The sequence below is a fragment of the Lathyrus oleraceus genome, chromosome 4, assembly GCF_024323335.1.
Source record: "Lathyrus oleraceus cultivar Zhongwan6 chromosome 4, CAAS_Psat_ZW6_1.0, whole genome shotgun sequence".
Taxonomy (NCBI): Eukaryota; Viridiplantae; Streptophyta; class Magnoliopsida; order Fabales; family Fabaceae; genus Lathyrus; species Lathyrus oleraceus.
In genome coordinates, this window is record NC_066582.1 from 306196697 (window position 1) to 306212594 (window position 15898).

The following is a 15898-nucleotide window of genomic DNA, read 5'->3' on the forward strand; positions in this document are numbered from 1 at the left end:
GTTTTTTGCACATAGCGACGGTTCTGCGTCCAGGCTAGGGTTCAATATGAAACGGTGTCGTTTTGGCACCTGGCGCGCGCTCAATTCAAATTGTTACCTAGTTCAATTCCCAGCGAAGACAAATATTCAAATTGTTCAGCATTTTCATGTTTTCCCTCCACTTGCCATGCCATGTTCATCTTTCATTTTCATTTGTTTATGCTAACTTCTAAAATCCATATAAAATTGAAAAATGCATCAATTCATTCCCAATGTTTTGCAAAATGATCCTTGAGATATCTAGTTATTAATGATGATGATTTCAAAAGTTGTGCACGGCAGGAATTTTATTTGTTCTAGGTTGATTGGACATTGGTGCATATGTGACCTTGCCTTGCTTTTTCTATCATGAAATGCTTGATTTTAATCCAATGGACTTGAAATTTTACATGCTGATTCTAGACATGTTAATGGATGTTTTAGGCTTGGTTTGGTATTTTTCCCATTTACCATTGCTGTTTTATGGACATGTTTGCATGGTGTGACAATTTGTGTCACACAATTTGGTTGTTCAACTTGTGCAATTTAATTTCCATGCCAAATGACTTCTAATGCTTCTGATTTTTTGCATGATGGATGTTTTGAATGTGTTGAATGCTCATGAATTTTTCCAGAATTATTTGAATCATTTCTATTTTGATTGGGAATTTTCATTCTTAATGTTCAAATGTGTGCCTTGAATTGGTCATTGACTTCTCTTTCCTATTACATGAACTTGCCTATTGATTTTGGTTTGGTCCTTTTTAGGACTTGTTCTTGATTGATTAAATATGATCCATGTTGAATATAAAGTTCTATTTTGGTTTTTTGATTCACTTTTGACCCTAGGCTTTGACCTAGTGGTTTGTTACTTACATTTGAGTTGTGAATTTCAGGTTCAAGTATGCATCTCCATGATTGATGTTGCTCCTTCATTTGAGCTTGATCACTTGTTGTTGTTGGCTAACATTTGTTGTTTTGTAGGCTTTGAGGATGGTTCACTTGTGTTTATGGCTTATATGTTGCATATTGGGTTGTTTATTTGATATGGACTGTTGACTGTTTGTCTGAGTTTTGTACTGATTGGTTTAGCTGTCTCCGGGCGCCCTTTTTCTTTGTCCACCCTTTTGTGTGTGTTAGGAGATGGACGTAAGACCAACGATTGGCATTCCGTATCCTATTTGTGGTTGTTTGTTTGGAGTCTGACGTAAGTCCAGCGATTGGCAGTCCGTTTCCTGCGTTTCGTTTGTTTGGAGTCTGACATAAGTCCAGCGATTGGCAGTCAGTTTCCTGTGTGTGTTGTTTGTTTGGAGTCTGACATAAGTCCAGCGATTGGTAGTCGGTTTCCTGTGTGTGTTTGTTTGTGTGGAGTCTGACGTAAGTCCAGCGATTGGCAGTCAGTTTCCTGTGTGTGTTTGTTTGTTTGGAGTCTGACGTAAGTCCAGCGATTGGCAGTCGGTTTCCTGTTTGTGTTTTGTTTGGCGTGCGTTAGCCGAGCTAGGAGTGCTCTAATTCTTTCTCTAGTTAGAGAATATATGTATGCATAGGATGCGACATCCTAGCGAGCACGTTTCCCCTGTCCCGAACTACGTCGACTCTGATGTCTGTGTCTGACAGACTACGTAGGACCAGGATGCGATATCTTGCCGAGTTACCTTCTTCCGTCTTCCAGTGTTTGTGCAGTTTGTGAGCAGTTTTTTAGCAACCTTTCTTCTATTCTTTTGAGCGTGGATCCCGTCGAGTACGACAGATGCGTAGGGGTGCTAATACCTTCCCTTCGCATAACCGACTCCCGTACCCATCCATCTCTGGTCGCGAGGCCATCTCCTTTCCAGGTTTACTTCGAGCGTTTCCTTTCCCGCCTTTGGGATAAATAACGCACGGTGGCGGCTCTGTGTCTTTTCCCGCCGGTTTTTCGCGTAATGCGACACATATAAACTTGGTATTTTTCGGTTCTATTCCACGGTTTCGATCATTTATTAACCCGAGTTTGCATAGAAAGTCAATTAAGGTGCATTTTTCCTTGGAGTCCTTACTATGTGTGTTAGTATGTAGAAAAGGATGAAAGAAATCAAATTGAAGGCACAAATTCTATGAAAGAAGGCACAAGGCAAAGAAGATAAAGTTAAGCTTGTCCGGTCAGCGCGGGTGGCGAGCATAAAGCGAGCTCCCCGAGCAAGCTCTGGCGAACAAGAAGCGAGGTCAAAAGATAAAAATCTAGGGGAAAACTCGTGTTGGTCGCCCGACGAGGGTTTGAGCAATTGAGTTCGTTGGGCGAGCGCATGGTCGCAGTGAGAGACCATATTATTTCATTAAGACGATTTGATGCAATATGACACATGATAGGCCAAAAAGGTAACTTTTGTCGGGTGAACTCATGCTCGCTAGGAGAGACAGGACAGTCACAACTTTCTATAAATTTGCCCAATCTCTCAATATTACACCATTCCATTTGATATTAAACCCTAGAAAACTCCAACTTTATTCCAAAGGAATTTTTAGATCAAAAATCATCAAGACCTTAGAATCAAGATTTTGAAGCAACAATCTTCTAGTTTTTCGATGTTGATGCTTGTAAATCTCTTCTTGTTACTCATTGAAGAAGCTACCATGGTTATGGGTAGCTAAACCCTCTTGTATTAATATTAGATGTAGTCAATCTTAACTTGTATGCACTTCTTTTGATCTCTTGTATGTGAACAACTTGATAATCAATGTAGATGATAACCTTTACTTTTATTTAATATTTATGGTTTAAGTCATTATTGAGAAAGATCTTTTAAGTCTTGACCTAAGTTTATCATCTATCAAAGACCAAGTCTAGACAGGGAATTGGAATTTGACATTCACTTTGTATCAAATCATTAATGTTATTTGTATTATTTAATAGGTTGAAACATCGCCAATTAAACAATACGGTAAAAATCACAATATCATCTTAGACATGAGCGGTATAGATGAGCGATACATGGTTATGTTGATTATAAATAAAGTTCACATGCTTGATTAATCGAATACATACAAAATAGGTTGATGAAATCTAGTATTGATATGTCTTTTAAAACATTAATCTTTCTAAACTTTTATGATTGCTACAAACTCTTATGAATGTTACTTTCACCAAACCAAAACCAATTAAAACCATCACTTAAGACATTGTAAACTTTAGAACGGCGGTAATATCACATCAATCCTTGTGGAGATGATAAAACAAATACCCACTGAAAACACTTTTAACATATACGTAAATCCATGGTCGAATGACCATTTCGACATAAGTAAAAGCGTAAGTCATCAAACAACCTTCGAAAATTGTCAAATCCTTACAATCAAGGCTTGTGTCGAAAAATTGAGGTAACAAATTTCCCCCCAAAATTCCATGTTTCGACTTTCCTTTTAATAAGAAGGAGAAAAGTGGCATTTTTAAAATGATTTTTGACACTATTTAAAACCCTTTTGCTGACGTCGGCATCATCATTGCACCTTTTCACAAACGTGTGCTGTTGATTTTCGTATGAGTGCTATCGTGGTAAATTATTTGCTTATCGTCTCCACAGAGATTAGTGCGATATCAATTTCGTTCAACAGTCTCTATAATTTTAACCTTAAGTTTGCAATGTTTATTTTAAAAGCTACGCTATATAAAACGGATGACTGCAAAATAAAGTTTCAGATAGGTGAGAACTTGTCAGGATTGAATTTCATCTATTGATCAAATACGTAATTTACCAATCAGTTATACACAATCATAAACATTCATCTATATCATCATTTATCGCTCACAAAATAGTTCATGTCTAAACTTCCAATGAGATTTCTACCTTATTGTTTAATCGACAATCTCTCAGCCTATTAAGCAATACAGAGCATTAAGAATCGATACTCACAGTGAATGTTAAACCTAAATCCATGTTTAGAGTTTAGAATCTAATAGAATGTTTATCCTAGATCTATATTCGAAGATTACTTCTCAATAATAGTTTAAATCATAAGATAAATATGTAAACAAGAATAACATCGATAGAGATTCGTGAATAGATTGTATACAACACTATGATTAATAAAAATACATATTATAACCATAAACTTACATCCAACCCCAACAAGAGAGGGATTTAGTTGCACATAGTAGCTAGATAAAAAAAGAAGGATGAAGAGGAACAAGCACTCGCCGCGATTTCCCAATGATATAAGTGAATCCAACTCCGGATCTTCAAGAAGCACCATCCACTTGTTGTTTTCTAAGCCTCGCTCTCTCTAAAAATGGATTCTCTTGGCTATTCCAAGGGAGCTCAAGAAAAAATATCAGAGAAAACCTAGATAGAAGAAAAGATATCCCAAAAATATGATTTTGACCTATTTATACAAAGTTGGGAATTTATTGTCTCGCCCGACGGACTCATCCTCGCCCAGCAAAAGTTGCTTTTTGGTCCAACTGGAAATCGTAGCGCATCAAACCGTCATTGGCAAAAATATTTGATTTCGCCCGACAAACTCAAGTTTACCAAGCCACGTCGGGAGACCATCATGAGTTTCCCCCCTGGATTTTTATCTTTTGAACTCGCTTCTTGGTCGTCAGAGCTCGCTTTCTGCTCGCTAACTCTCGTCGAGCGACAATGCCAAAATTTCCCCAATTCTTAGCTTTGGTCCTTCTTATTTTTTGTGGCTTTTCCTTTGGTTTCATGCACCATTTCCTGTACACTAACATACAAATCAAGGATACCAAAGCTAATTGCAATTTATATGACATTCGGTGGGGAAAAATGGAGAATTCAACAATGAAACCGCAAAATAGTTCGAAAAATGCCAAGTTTTTACATATCAATTATAGCCCAATTTGGCACTCAACAAACTCTCTCCAACTTTAAACTTTGTTTATCCTCAAACAAGAATTTTATTAACCTAAAGAACAAGAGCAACTACCAAGAAATCATGATCAACAAGTTTTTAGAAATGAAACCAAATATATGGTTCAAACTTTCAGAAAGTACAAGCAAAGTAATGCTTACCACTATACTACAACGAAATTATGATTATGAAACAAATTCTAAACACAAAACACATGTCAAAATTCTAATGCAACACAATTCAAAAATGAATCACACCCAACACACAAATTCATCAAGGGATGAAAAACAAACATGAGGGGCTTAACTCACTCCCAACAATATTACTAACATTTAGATCAAATTATGCATTCATCAAAAAAATATTCATATCAAAAGCATAAAACATAAACCACAAGAACTTCAAGGGTTGTAGTGGGGCTTGGTTAACAAAGAAAGGTAATTTCTTAAGGCAATTGAAACAAAAATATTGCATATTCATATGAGAGTGATCATTTCTCAAATTCTCAAGCATTCACAACTTCATTTACCTTTCTCTTATTACTCAAATGTTACATCTTTTCACACAACTTATTAGCACAAAACTTTTTTTCTATTTTTTTCAAGGCTTTTTATTTTTCACTTTTCTTTTCTTTCTTTTTTTCAAAATTTTCCTTTTCTTTCTCAACCTCTTAGCAACCCACTTTTCTCCCTAACTTGAATACAACTAAGTCATGCAATGTGAATGTTCTGAAACTTTATAAGGCAAGGATACAAATTCAAATCACAATTTATGGTTAATGGTTCAAGTGTTTCAAGAAACAAATTCAGAATCCATACAAAAATCAATGATGAACTAATCTTTGTTGCAATCATAGAAAAAAGCCCACAGTTCAAAATTGATATAGATTATGACATTAAGGCTCAAAGTGGTTAATGAATTCTCACTCACTGACTAGGTAGGTTACTTTTGGTAAAGTGGTTGTGCTCAAAATCAAACAATAGGCCTTGATCATTTTCATGCTTTCAAACAATTCAACACAAATGCAAGATTAAATATAAGTCAAACGAGTTAAAACAAGAATTGTTGATCTCCTGTGCAATTTAGTAAACAATGGAAGTTTCCTCACCTTTGGTTATGATCTAAGGTAATTCAAATATGAACATCTATTGCAAAAGAATGAATGGCATGATATTTATACAAATTACAAGTTTCATATTCATACTATATTTTAGAAAGTGTTAAACATGTACCTTGACAATGTATCAAATTTTCAGCTCATATCATTACCATAAAAATGCAAGTTGAAACATCCAAAATTAGAACAATCACTCAATGCTTTTTCAACCCATTTCAAAAACAAACTTTGAGAACAAACATAAAAATTTATATACTATCTACTTGAACAAATTAAACAAAACACAATTTAAACTAATTAATGCAAAGTTATTAAATACTTACTAAGTTGGGTTGTCTCCCCCAAAGCGTTTGTTTTACGTTGTTAGCTCGACGCCTTTCAAGTAGGTGCTCCCTCTTGTTGCTTATTTGTTTGGCTAGTTGTTGGTTTCTTCTCCCGCAGTTGCCACTAGCCAATCACTTGAGCAAACGTGATGGGAAACAAGTATGTATACAATATAGACAAATGTATAAATTTTAAAAAGATAGAACTATTGCAATGCTTTAATATCTAAACACTAATCCCCGACAATGATGTCATTTTTTTTATTGTTGTATGAGTGTTGTTGTGGGTAAGTATTTGTTTATCGTCTCCACAGGGATTAATGCGATATCAATGTCGTTCAACAGTCTCTACGATTTTAAGCTTAAGTTTGCAAGGTTTATTTTAAAAGCTATGCTATATAAAATGGATGACATAAAAATAAAGTTTCAGAGAGGTGAGAACTTGTCAGGATTGAATTTCATCTACTGATCAAATACTTAATTTACCAATCAGTTGTACACAATCATAAACATTTGTCAATATTATCACGTATCGCTCACAAAAGAGTTCATGTTTAAACTTCCAATGAGATTTCTACCTTATTTTTTAATCGGCGATCTCTCAGCCTATTAAATAATATGGAGCATTAAGAATCAATACTCACGGTGAATGTTAAACTTAAATCTATGTCTAGAGTTTAGAATCTAACAGAATATTTATCCTAGAACTATATTCGAAGAATACTTCTCAGTAACAACTCAAATAATAAGATGAATATGTAAACAAGAATAACATCGATATAGATTCGTGAATAGATTGTATACAACACCATAATTAATAAAAATATATATTATAACAGTAAACTTACATCCAATCCCAACCAAGACCCTAAGACGAATCTGGATATAAGACAAAAATACTAAGGGACGAAGAATAACCAACCAGAGTAGGGTGTAGTGAACTATGAAACTTTGTAGACTTAACGCAAGGAAGAAAGGATTTCGTACCCCAGGAGAATCTGTAACCAAGCGTATCAGAGTGGCGCACATAAGAGGTATGATTTGTAGAAGAGTAAAGAACTAGAAAGAAATTAGGATTGTAAGGATCAATAGACCAAGGAGGATTTGAGGAGTCGTGAAGAAGTAAAGATCGTCAATGCGAAGGCACCAGAAGCTGAAGTATATCGGGGAGTTATACAGTTGACGAAGAGTCGCATCCAAATAGAGGTACGTATTAGCCAAAGGAAGAAAGGTGAGAAGTGTTTCACCCTTTTGTTGAATGAAATTCGAGGACGAATTTTATTTAAAGGGGTAAGATGTAATACCCTATATTCTAATCACTTAATCATGTGAAATAACTAATATTAAGACTAATGGTTAGATACTAATTTGGGCTAGTGACAATCATTAGTAAATAGGAGTAAATACCAAGGGAAATATGGACATTGACCATTCTCCTTATTTAAGACCAAATTATGGGAAAATCCTTTATTCTTGCATATTCCTTTCTCCCGCTTGAATAAAAAATCATAATTTGAAGCTTAGAGAGAGCCAGGAGAGAGGACGTAAATTGGGAGAAATAGGGGAAATTCTTGAGGTCATTCTTCTTGCATGTGGATGTTCTTGAAATTTCTTGAAGAGGAAGACAACAAGCAAGCCATGGATCATCATATTTTTTCATCATCACCTCCAAGTCAGAGTTTGTGAGTTTAAAGGTGGGTACCATAGTTAGTTATTGGGTAAACATTTAGGAATTTTGCATGTTGGGGGTTTGGGGTTGTAGAACCCATGAGAAACCTTAATGCATGTAAAATTTGATGCTCTACCATGTTTGTTTGCATGATTTTGTGTTTGATATGTTGTCATTGTTGTAATAATTATTGCATGTTTGATGTATATCAATTGTTATGTGTTTGGGTTGTTTTGAGTTAGAGAATTGGGATTTCTATAATGTTCTTGACATGAATGTCTATGCATATTTTGTTGATTTCATACCATGTTTTGTTTACAAATTAAAGATGTTAATTATGCATGCTTGCTATGAAATATATGTTATATGCTAGGGTACAATGATCTCTGAATGTTATGACTATTTTTGGGTAGAATTGGTGGAATTCTTAGATTAAAAGTGAGTTTTGGTTTCTCACTTAGTCACATATGGGTGGCTAAGCGAGCCAGCTGAAATGGGAAAAGTGGTACTTTCTGGTTTTCCCTCTTAGTCACAGATGGCTGGCTAAGTGAGCTTGCTGATGCAGAAATTCTAGTAGCACTAAATATAGAGTATCTTGAGTTTCGTAACTCGAAATGAGACGCGGTGAGATGCGTTGGAAAGCTAACACAGATGACTATGAAATAGTGAATCTTCCACATTCTTTTTCCACCCCTAAAGAATAATGGTGAGTAGAGAAGGTATGCCACATTGAGCCCTAATTTTCCCTTTGTGACGTTTCGAGTGTTTTCCTATGGTTTCGAGGTGTCATGAAGCAATGGTCGAGTCAAGGGATTTCGAGGTGTCATGATACAATGTCTGAGTCTATGGTTTCGAGGTGTACTACACATATGTCTGAGCCTATGGTTTCGAGGTGTACTACACAGATGTCCATGCATATGGTTTCGATGTGTATTACACAAATGTATGAGCCTAAGATTTTGAGGTATCATGATACAAATGTCTGAGCCCAAGATTTCGAGGTGCCACCACACAAAGGTCGAGCCTAATGACTTGAGATACTACGATGCAAACTCAAGCCTTGGGCACAGGGTGTCATAGTATTAGAGCCAAGTTCGAATGATGTAATAGGTTATGCCTTCACTCGAATTCGTCACATAACTATGTATTTGGCATGGTACGTCTACGCAATGTTAAAAATGTTAGTGACTAATGATTATGTGTTGAGTAGCCGATAATTAGTATGTTTAATACTTTAATGCGGTGATTGGTGAGGTGCCTTAAATAGAAAGTTAGTTCCCCTTGTAAATTCGAGGGGACCCTAAGATAAGGGAATTCATTGAGATTTAGTACTCTCATCCCAATCATATTATTGCTTTTCAGGTATGAGATAAAAATTGCAGGAATTGCTGAAAGACTTAAAGATTTGAAGTTTTAATGTCTAGATGGCATGAAGACCTGTATCTGACTTCTGCTCCGATGTGCATTTATGTATATTCACGTTATATACATAACTTAGATGTAATTCATGTTATTGTGATAAAGCTATTTCATCATTGAAGAAAGGATAATAAAATGGAAATGAGAAAGAAACTTCAAGAAGAGAGAATCATAGCTTCATTGATTATTCAAGTGTGATAGTACAACTCTTATATAGTACACTCCTATCACATAATAGCCAATCAAATGAAACTAACTAACCAAATAACCACCTAACTAACAATAGCCTTACCAACTATATTAATCAACTAATCTAATCCAATGATTAAAGTAGCTAATCTTAACAGCCCCTCTCAAGCTAAGCATGGTGAATGGTGATCATGCCAAGCTTGGAAATAAACTTGTTGAAAGTTGAAGTTGGTAATGCTTTAGTTAGAAAATCAACAAGTTGCTCATGAGTGGAAATTGGTAGGAGTCGAAGTAAGCCTTGCTGTAGTTTTTCACGGACCAAATGGCAATCGATCTTAAGATGTTTAGTTCGTTCATGAAACACCGGATTGGACGCAATATGCATTGCACTTTGGCTGTCACAATAAAGGACATGAAGTTTGGTACATGTGATGTGCAATTCCTTCATAAAGACTATCAACCAAAGCAATTCACATGTGGCAAATGACAGCGCCCGATACTCAGCCTCCGATGATGATCTGGAAATAGTATCTTGTTTCTTTGCACGCCACGATATGAGAGAAGTACCAAGGAAGAAGCAATATCCTGAAATGGACCTCCTTGAATCAATGCACCTTGCCCAATCAGAATCTGAGAAGCCAAGAAGTTGTAATTCAGCATTCCTGCGAAACAGAATTCCTCTACCAGGGCTATTCTTCAAGTAGCGTATGACTCTACAAGCAGCATGGTAGTGTGCCATTGTTGGATTGTGAAGAAATTGGCTGAGTTGCTGCGTGGCATAAATGTCTGGGCGTGTGGTGTTAAGGTACAGCAGACGGCCTATTAATCGTCTATAAGCTCCAATATCTTCAAAAGTTTTGCCGCTATCAGCATGTAGTTTAATTGATGGATCAATAGGTGTGGGAGTTGGTTTGGATCCAAGCATACCATATTCCTACAAGAGATCAAGACAGTATTTTCATTATGATAGTGAAATCCCTGCCTTTGAATGAGCAACCTCGAGGCCAAGAAAATACTTGAGTATGCCCAGGTCTTTGATGCTAAAATTTTCATTTAGAATGAGTTTAATACGATCAAATTCAGACATAGAGGTTCCAGCTAGGATTATGTCATCAACATAGACTAAAATAGATGTAAATTGAGCATTCGTTTTCAAAGTGAAAAGGGAATAATCAGAAGTAGATTGAGTGTACCCTTGTTGAAGTAAAAGAGTTGTTAGCTTTTCATACCATTTGCGACTGGCTTGTTTCAGACCATATAAACTCTTTTGGAGTTTGCATAGTTGATTGGGCCTATGACATGTAACACCTTCAGGTATGGTCATATATACATCTTCCTGCAATTCCCCATGTAAAAATACATTGTTAACATCAAGTTGATGTAAGAACCGATTGTTGATGGTTGCAGTTGCAAGAAGAGTTCTGACAGTTGTAAGCTTTGCTACAGGTGAAAAAGTATCAAAGAAATCAAGCCCTTCAATTTGGTTGTAGCCCTTGGAAACAAGTCTAGCTTTATACCTCTCTATTGTGCCATCTTCTCTATGATTTACTTTGAACATCCATCTGTTACCAATTGGTTTGACATGTGGTGGCAAATCAACTATGTTCCAAGTTCTATTCTTGTCTAATGCATCTAATTCAGACTTCATGGCCTTGATCCAATGTTCAGACAAACATGCTTCTTTGTAGTTCTTTGGCTCATGTGTAAGAGTGATATTGGATGCAAAGGCACGATGAGATGCAGACAGAAAATGCAGTGAATCATAATTTGAAATAGGATAAGTAATTTTGGTTGTACCTAATGATGACTTGACTGTTAATGCATCAGATGTATTGCACACATAATCTAAGAGATAATGAGGTGTATGTTTGGCTCTAACAGGCCTAGATTGAATGTTGTCATTTTCAATATCTGATGTATCAGGGACAGATTGAGTGTCATGGTTCTCATCAGCATTTTCTAAAGATTCAGGGTCAATGTTAGAATGGTGCAGTGTGTCAATGGTTGTGTTAGGATGGTGGTCATGTTCCTTAACAGTGGATTCAATACTTTGTGATGGAACAAGTATGATAGGATCATATTATGGTGAGTCAATGGGATCTTTGTAAGGGTGATAGTTCCAATTAGTAGAATTTGCATTTGAATAGCGAAAAATGTGCTCATGATGTATGACGTTTCTAGAAACAAGAATTGTATGACTGTTAATATCATAGAGCACCACACCCTTCATACCATTCTTGTATCCTAAGAATACGCATTTTCGACCTCTTGGCTCAAGTTTTGTTCTATACATATGTAATGTGGATGCAAAGGCTAGAGATCCAAACACTTTGAGACTATGCATATCTGGATGTGCATTGTGCAGTATGAAATGAGGAGAAAGACTGTTTAAAACTTGTGTAGGAAGTTTATTTATAATGAATGCTGCATGCAAAATGGCATATGACCAGAATTCCTTTGGAAGTTTTGACTGAAAAAGAAGGGCTCTTCCAACATTTAGCAAATGTTGATGTTTCCTCTCCACTCTACCATTTTGTTGTGGAGATTCAACACAACTTGTTTGATGAATGATTCCCTTAGATGCATAAAATTCAGGGATGCTAAATTCAGGACCACTATCAGTTCTGATAATTTTGACATGAAGCTTATGTTGATTTTCTATGAGACTAACAAAGTTTATAACATGTTGTCTAGCTTCAGATTTGGATTTCATTAATGTTATCCATGTGTATCTGCTATAGTCATCAACAGCAGTTAAAATATATGAATGACCATGTAAAGATTGAACTGCAAGAGGTCCCCAAATGTCAAAATGGATCAAGTCATAAGGGTGAGCAGCTCTATTATTACTAACAGTATAAGAAAGCTTTCTTTGTCTAGCATAGCAACAGACATCACAAACATCTTTATGATTAACTTTGATAAAGGGAAATTGAGAATGTAAGTACAATAGTCTGTTTTGAGATAAGTGTCCTAATCTAAAATGCCATAAGGCTCTATCTGGTAAAGTGACATTGGCTGCTAGGGCAGAGGTTAATGCAAGTGTGTGTGTAGTAGGTGGATCATTATCTCTTAGTGTTATAGTACAATCCATCTTTCTGCTCAACAGAACCAGTCATCTTCATGGTGATTTTGTCATGTATAACACATTGTGAATTGAGGAAATTGACATTGCAATTAGAGGATTCACACAATTTTGAAACAGATAATAGGTTTAAAGAAAATTCAGGAATCAAAAGAACATTATGCACAATGAAGTCAGGAGAAAAATAAATTGTGCCAGAATGTTTAGCAACAAGGCATTGTCCATTTGGCAATCTAACATTGATGGGAATAATTTTCTTATATGAATGAAACCATTGGACAGAACTACATATGTGATCAGTAGCTCCTGAATCAATGATCCAAGAACCACTACTACTACTATGCATGCAATGATATGTGTTACCTGTTGATGGATGACCAACAGCAACTTGGTTGGAAGAAGCATGTCCTAAAGATTGGTCAATGCTTGATTTCTGAATTAGATCCATTAAAGCACTGAATTGACCTTGAGTCATAGGTGAATTGTCACTTTTAGTGTCAGCACCACTAGAGGAAGATCCATCATCATTTCCATCTGATGCCACATTGTTAGCTGAATTCTGAAACTGCTTCTGCATATGAGGTGGTACACCATGTTTCTTGAAGCAGATTTCCACAATGTGATTAGTCTTGCCACAGAATGTGCAAACACGAGCGCGATGCTTGAATGTATTGTTTCTTGCTCCAAACCTCTTGGAATCAGCAACATTAATCAGTGTTTGAGACTCATCATTGGGAATAGGGAGCTGAATTTGTCGCTCATGTTGGATAACCATGGAGAATATCTTATTCATATTTGGCAAAGGATCCATTAATAAGATTTGAGACTTAACTACAGCAAATTGGTCATTTAAACCAGTCAAGAATCTGATAATTTGCAGCAGCTGATGATTAGATCTTGCACTGCGCATAGCTTCACAGGAACACTTTATGCGACATGTACAAGTTGGTAAAGGCAAATACAGATCTAGTTCTTCCCAAAGAATTTTAAGATCAGAAAAAAAATCAGTTACCGATTTGGTTTCTTGCTTGAGATTATATATTTCTTGCTGCAGCTCAGAAATATGAATGAGATCACCCTGAGAAAACCTTTCTTTCAAATCGTTACATACATCAAGCGCATTCTCCATGAAGATGATAGACTGAGAAATTGAATCTGAAACAGAATTCATGATCCATCAATGAACTTAATCTTCATTTTGCCATCAAGAGCCCTCTTCATGCTTCGAGCCCATGAATGATAGTTGGAACCAATGAGTTTCTGAAGAACTGTAACAGAGCCGGGACCATCGTTGGGGTGAACAAAATAAGGTGAAGTTTGATCCAAAGCAGGATGAAGTGGTGAAGCTCGAGGAGGAGCCATGGATGCAGAAAGAAAAACAGATGGAGTAGAAGGATTCAATTGGATAACAGCGGAAGGAGAATCGAATTGGCGAATGATACCATATTGTGATGAAGCTATTTCATCATTGAAGAAAGGATAATAAAATGGAAATGAGAAAGAAACTTCAAGAAGAGAGAATCATAGCTTCATTGATTATTCAAGTGTGGTAGTATAACTCTTATATAGTACACTCCTATCACATAATATCCAATCAAATGAAACTAACTAACCAAATAACCACCTAACTAAAAATAGCCTTACCAACTATATTAATCAACTAATCTAATCCAATGATTAAAGTAGCTAATCTTAACACATGTAATAAGTACAATTTTAAAATATCATTTATTCATTTTTGTATGTGCTCATTATCAAAATTTGAATATTTTATTTATATGATTCTAGACACATATTAGTGAAATTAATTAATTAATTAATTAATTAATTATATATATATATATATATATATATATATATATATATATATATATATATATATATATATATATATATATATATATATATATATATATATATATATATATATATATATATATATATATGAATGAATGATAACCAGCGAATTTATAATAGAAAAATATATTTGTTACAAAATATATATAAAAAAGCTACTATCTTACCTTTAACCTATTAAACTGTTTGGAATGACTTTTGTTGGAAAAAGGAAAATTCAAATCCTAACTAACTTCCCTTTTTTTCCTGTGATTTTGTACAAAAGCAATTAATTTTTTACTATTAAAAATCAATAAAATATGTTTTAACAAGGAAAACAAGAAATAATATAAGAGAAAAAAAGATTATGTATTAACGGTGTAAAATATTTTTATACTGTCAACCAATCAGAGACGTATATCCCGCCAAATCACATGTCTAATTTTAAAATACTGATATGACATGACAGAACATTATAATTCTATTGAATGATGGTGTAAAGAAAGTTTATACTGACAGTACACTACCTTTAATCTAACGTCAACTTTTCCTCATAGTCATAAACAAGAATTGTACGGACGGTATTGAGATTTTTGGATACAATTAAGAGCTTTTAAAAACAGTTTTTAAAATGAAATTTGAATATTAAAAAATAAACTCATTCAAAAAAGAATTAACTCGTATATTTTGATCGTATAATAAAACTAATTTTAAATATTGTTTAACTTTTATTTTAATTACATTTAAATTAATATATTGAAATGAATGTCATTAATTATAAAAAATTATTTGTTTTATATCAACCTTGTATATAAATTAATTTCTTCAAACAAACTCTTAATTTTTTAATTTCTGAACTCCAACTATTTTGTATTTTAAATTTCTGAATGCCAACTGTTTTGATAAAAAAAGAACGCCAACTGTTTCCCCTCATACACATTCATGCACACAGTGTGGAGATTTTTTTCTTGGAAACAAATAACAATTAATTATTTTAAAATTAAAGTATGCATTAAATATACTAAAGATTAAAATATAGGGGATTCTCGATACAATATATCTTCCGAGAACTCCAAAACTTTATTTGGTCCTTTCTCAAAAGAAAATTCTAATGTTCCAAAGTTTTTTTCTTCTTCTGAATTTCATGTTTATTAGTTGTGAATTTATATAAAGTTATTTTATTTATATTTGCTAATTTATATAATAGTGGGATGAATTGAGTAAATTATTTTAAATGATTTCAATTATTCTTCTATTAAGTCAAAGTCACGAGGTGTGTGGTTGGTCTTCAAAGCAATTTTTGGATAAAATAATTGAGTCTATAAATACTCTACATAGTGTGAGAAAATTCTTTACTTTGAATTAATTTTGAATGATAGCAAATTGTGTGATCA